Genomic DNA, 6,043 nt, shown 5'->3' with positions numbered 1-6,043 from the left:
TTAACTGCAGACTTTCAGCTTTAATTTAAGGGTATTTACATCCAAATCAGGTGAACGGTGTAGGAATTACAACAGTTTGTATATGTGCCTCCCACTTTTTAAGGGACCAAAAGTATTGGGACAGATGAACAATCATCCATCAAGCTTTCACTTTTTTTTTTTTTTTCCATAAAGATTTTATTGTATATAAAATATATAACACATACAGAAATCGTACATAGCAACTTGCACAATCATCTCGTGGTGTAAAGAGCAAACAACATTCGGTGCATGCATAGTCCAACAAAATGCTAAAAGGAGGCTGATCTGGAGAAGGGTTTTTAGTAATGCTGGAGGTAAAAACCTGAAACCTCTTAATAGGGTGTTGTTATTCGGTACGGGACTCTCTCCACTCACATCGTCTCTTGGTGAGTACAAGGGAGAGAGTCGGGCACCGTGCTGGTCCCGGGAAAGGAGTTAGGGGGTGTCGTGGCCCCACCGGGCACTAATATTGAGTGTCTCGAGGTTTCAGGAGTGACGAGAGGGTGCTTTCATCTTGGGGCCTACTATACGTAGGACAACTGTGTAGGTGTTGCTAATCAAGGGGAGGGAAGATAGAATAGTCAAATAAAGGGAGGAGAGGGGGGAAGGTGAAAAGAAAGGGTAGAGGGGGTAGGGGGAAAGGGGGAAAAAAAAGTAGGGTGTGTAAGAAAGAAAAAGAAAAAAAAAGGGGGGAATAGGAAGAGTGATGATTGGAAATGAGATAAGAGAAACTAATGGGGGAAGACTCCAGGGAGTGACCGGAACCGCCCCCCCAAACTCTGCAGGAAAGGCACCCACAGGAGTGCCCTCCTGATTGTACGCGATTATGTTTGTATGTACACTCTTGGCAGATAATGACGATATCCCTCAGTGGTCGTGAAGTGTATCCAACAAGACCATGTAGTCGTGAACTTCTGCGTCCTGTCCTGAGAAACATGGATAAGCTCTTCCATGTCTTTCGTTTTGGAGATTCTTGCAAACCATTCACTGATTGATGGTGCAGATGTCGATTGCCAGTGTTTTGGGACACATAATCTGGCAGCGTTCACCAGATGCATTGCTAGGGATTTAAAGTAGTTACGCTTGGATAATGAAGTGTGATGCAGGAGATATTGGGCTGGGGTAAAATCCAGAGTAAATGTGGTGATTTGTGCTATTAAATTATGAACCTCCTTCCAAAAAGGTTGGATAATTACGCAATCCCACCATATATGTAGCATAGTGCCCACTTCCGCTCCGCATCGCCAACAGATGTTGGTGATAGAGGATTTAAATTTGTGGAGTCTTGAGGGGGTTCTATACCATCTGGTAGCTATCTTATATCCATTCTCTTGTGTAGTGACATTCAATGAGCCCCTATGTATGTACTCATGGACCGTTTTCCATTCCTCACTAGTTAAAGGTGTCGGGAGATCCCTATTCCATGAGTTCTGAGAAGGTGGAGTGTTAGGTGTTAAGGGGTCATTAAGTAGTGAATACAGGAGGGAAATGAGATGTCTTTGTGGAGTTTTACGGTGACATAGGGTTTCAAACTGAGTGAGGTGTTTAAGCTCTTGAGTTTGATTGATGTGAGATTCTAGGAAATGTCTGATTTGCCTATAAGTCCAAAAGGAAAATGTTGAAGTTTTGGATAATTCCATGAGTTTTTCAAGAGGTATGATTTTCCCGTCTTGGTAAAAGTGCATAACTAGAACGTCATCATATGGCCATTCTTTCTGTAGGAAATTATTATGGGAGCCTGGAAGGAAGTCGGGGTTTCCTCTTAATGTGGTTAAGGGACCTGGAATTGAGGCCAAGTTCCCCTTTGATGATGCCTTTCTAAATGCAAGTAGGGACGGATAGATTAGAGGGTGAGTCGTTATCGGTTGCGGCCAGTGTTTAGGGGAAAGCCATGGGAGTAAATGTATGGGAAGATGTGCCACGGCGTTTTCCAGGGGAATCCAAGATTTCTTGAGGGCGTGGATATTCCAGTCCGCCACCCTCGTGAGGTGGCTTGCGCTATAGTATTTGCCCAGATCTGGAAGTCCAATTCCACCCCTGGATTTAGGTAAGGTGAGTCTAGAGTACTTAATGCGAGGGGGAGAGTCTCTCCATAAAAAAGTTGAGCAGATTTTTTGGTATGTTGTAAAGAAGCTAGATGGTAGAGCTATTGGTATTGTTTGTATGAGGTATAGCAGGCGTGGCAGGATAAGCATCTTAATCAGGGCTGCTCTTCCGAACCAAGAAACATTTAACATCTTCCATTCTTTAAGGAGATTTTGGGCTTTAAGTAGAGCTCCCTGGAAATTCATTGCGTATAGATTTGATAATAGGGGTGGGATTTGTATTCCTAAGTAAGTAAGGGCGTTTTTTTGCCATTGAAACGGGAAGGAATCTTGACAACTTGTTACTTCTTGGGGGGGGAGCGAGATGTTCAGGGCTTGTGATTTTGTATGATTGATTTTTAAATTGGAAATTTTACTAAAGAGATCAATTTCATGTAACAGGTTTGGGAGAGAAACCCGGGGTGCTTGTAGTGACAGTAGGATATCGTCGGCGAATGCCGATACCTTGTATTCTCTCCCTTTCACTGTAATACCACGGATATCAGGGTTGTTTCTTAATTTGTTGAGGAAGGGCTCTAAGGTGAGGATATAGAGAATTGGTGATAAAGGGCAGCCCTGGCGTGTGCCATTCTTGACCGAGAAGACGTCTGACAGGAGGCCGTTGACTCTAACTGCAGCGGTGGGACCAGAATATAGTGCCATGACAGAGGATAGCATGCGATCTCCGATCCCAATTGCCGAAAGAGCTTCGTGCATATAGTCCCAGGCCACCCTGTCAAACGCCTTCTCGGCGTCTAGGGAGAGGAGAAAACCTTGGGTCTTAGTAGCCGAAATCCAGTGATGTAGGTTTAGCGTGCGTATTACGTTGTCTCGGGCTTCCCTACCCGGGACAAACCCTACCTGGTCTAGGGATACGAGGTTTGGTATTAAGGGGAGTAATCTATTTGCAAGAATTTTTGCATACATTTTGATGTCTACATTCAATAGGGATATTGGCCTGTAATTCGCGACTGATGAGGGGTCTTTGCCCTCTTTTGGTATGACCGAGATGTGGGCTATTAGCATTTTGGAAGGGTCGAATTGGGCGTCAGCCAGGGCGTTGAATGTGGATAAGAGTGTAGGGGAAAGGACATCTAAAAATGTTTTATAATATTGGAGAGTGTAGCCGTCAGGGCCAGGGCTTTTGCCAAGTTTCATTTGTTTTACTGCTGCCTCAATTTCAGTTAGGGATATGGGTTTATCTAGTTCTAGTTTAAGTTGGGACGATATCGGCTTGGGGCTATTTTTGGAGAGGAAAGATTTAATGAGGTCAGAGCGGGTTTTCTGTGTGTTTTGAGATCTTTGGTCAGGGTTCAAATTATATAATTTTGAGTAAAAGATCTCAAATTCTTTAGCTATTTCCTCATTCTTAACCAGAAGATCTCCCTTAGGATTGCGTAATTGGTGTATTCTGGTGGTGGTTTTAGCAGATTGAACTGAGCGAGCGAGTAGGCGTCCACATTTGTTCCCCTGCTCGTAGAAGATCTTCTGGGAGAGGATATAGCGCCTACTAGAACGTTTGTCTAATTCTGTTTTAAGGAGAGCACGGGTATGAGATAGTTCTTGTAAGGTGGCGATTGCCTGTGTTTGTTTGTGCGTTCTTTCTAGGGATTTAATTGTGTCGATGAGTGAATTAATAAGTTCTTGGTTCCGTTTTTTGGTTTTAGCCGCTAGAGCAATCAGATCCCCCCGGATCACACACTTATGAGCTTCCCAAAGGGAGATAGGAGAGATTTCAGGTGACGAATTCTCGGTAAAGTAGTTGAGGATGCATGTACGGATGCGGTCTAGGGAGGTCGGATCCCCCAGTAGTGAAGGGTTAAATCGCCATACTTTAGTTCGAGGTTGGGTTTCAGGAAAGGATAGTGTAACCGTAATGGGGTGATGGTCTGATAAAAACATGGGTTCTATCGTTGACTGTTTTAGGGATGAGAGATCTGACTGAGAGAGGAAAAAATAATCTATTCTAGAATACTTTTGGTGTGGTGCCGAGAAAAATGTGTAGTCTTTTACCGTGGGTGATAATGTACGCCATGTATCGTGGAGAGTCAGATTTTGTAGTTGGGTTTTAATCTGGCGAAGAGCCATATATGTTAGGGTAGAAGAGCCTGATGATGAGTCTAATAATGGGTTTAGGGGGACGTTAAAATCTCCACCAAGGAGAACTAAACCTTCCTGAAAGGTTTCCAGCCGGCAGCAGATGTCTCGAAAAAAGGAGACTTGATGATCATTGGGGCAGTAAACGTTCGCCAAAGTTATTGGTTTGTTTGCATATTTCCCTTTGAGGAAGACATATCTACCGGCCGGGTCAATCAATGAATCTGAGAGAAAAAAGTTTGCATGCTTGGAGATTAATATTGATACACCTTTCGTTTTGGCATCTGGGTTCGTAGCGTGGTGGGCTGTACGATATATGTGGTTCGAAAGTTTGGGTATTGAGTCGGAGCGGAAGTGGGTCTCCTGCAAAAAAATAAAATGAGCTTTGTGTTTGGAAAGAGATGTCAAGACTTGGGAGCGTTTCTCAGGAAGGTTAAGACCTTTCACATTGAGGGATATACATTTTAGTGTTAAGGAAAGATTGGTTAATGGTTTCGATTGCATGGTTTATGTACTGTTAACGTCCGGGAGTCAAAGCCCACTCAGATGTAATTCTGTGGATGTCGGTGTACAGTATGTGAGGGCTGTTAAGCAAGGGGCTGGACGGGGTCAGTCACCCCCCGGAGCCTAGGAGCGGGACAAGAGAGGGAGGTTATTGGTTATGGAAGAGAGAGGAGAGAGGAGTAGAGAGAAAAGGAAAGGAGGGAAGGGAGTAGAAAAGGAGAAGAGCGGCAAAGGTGGGTATTGAGTAAAGGAGAGGAGGGAGAGAAGAAATGGGGATAGAGGATGGTGAGGGGAGGAGGAAAGTGAAGAAGGGTAGGTAGTGTAGGTTAGGATAAGGAAGAGGAGAGGGATCGGGCAAAGAAAATCTACCAGAGACGAGGTTAGAAAATTCCCCTCGTCTAGGGGGGGAAAAAGGGTTCTGGAGTGTCAGCTAGTGTCCTTAAGGACTTGCTGTGTGGGGAGGTGAGAGAAGACGGGGAACCTAGTTCGGGTGTGAACCGGAGGACAGGTCCGCTTCACAACTTAGGTGTAGAGATATTAGTTGTAGTTATATGATGTTGTGTTTTTGTGATTTTTGAGGGGAATTTTGAGGGTAGCCCACTCAGAGTTTAGGTGTACTATAGGGCCACAGGTCACACAGGAAAGGGAACCGTGTAGGAGGTCATAAAGCATTTGTCAGGAAAACATTAACATAATACATCTTCGCTAAAATAACCTATAAGCTGTAAACCTTATCAATTCAAACCTGTATTGTGTGTAACAAGCAGTGAGGAGAAACAAAAAATTATTATAACAGCTTAAATCCCTTAACACAAATACAAGAATTCTAACAGGAAGAAGGGTTATCAACATCCTATGCATACTGTAAGACAGATATCAAACTCAAGCTTAAGCTTTTCCTAATAAATGAAAAGTTAAGCTTTATTCCTGAAGGAGGAAGGTAAGGAGGCAGATCGTATGGGGGATGGCAAAGGAAAAGGGGGAGAGGGGGGAGGGTTGGATGGGTAGGGTGGGTCTGGAGCAGGGGATAGGGAAGGAGAGGAGGGGGTAAGGGGGGATGGTATGGGAGAAGGGTGGTGAGAGGGAGATACTTGTTGTTAACTTTTGAGCTAAAGGGACTAACCATGCGATTCTGAAGATGCGAGGCTAAAGCCATACTATGACCTTATCAGAAGAGCCAGTGGCCTGATAAAGCGTATTGTATGTGATCTGGCTTCTATGATAAATGGTTTGCTTACTAAAGACCAAAGACATCTGAGGGAATAGGTAAAGACAGTTTTCTTGATGACTAGGGTAGCTATGAGATTACTTTTGCTATATGTATAAGATCATTTACC

General features: G+C 44.0%; 1 protein-coding gene across 1 annotated transcript in view; it reads left to right on the top strand.

The window, feature by feature from the left end:
• The window catches only part of LOC141147933 (transmembrane protease serine 9-like), a 441,310-nt gene that overhangs the window by 330,522 nt on the left and 104,745 nt on the right, over positions 1-6,043 (top strand). The gene's annotated exons all lie outside the window — the stretch shown is intronic.

This window comes from Aquarana catesbeiana, linkage group LG06 (genome assembly GCF_042186555.1).
Source record: "Aquarana catesbeiana isolate 2022-GZ linkage group LG06, ASM4218655v1, whole genome shotgun sequence".
NCBI classification, from domain to species: domain Eukaryota; kingdom Metazoa; phylum Chordata; class Amphibia; order Anura; family Ranidae; genus Aquarana; species Aquarana catesbeiana.
This window is presented reverse-complemented; position numbering and strand designations above follow the sequence as displayed.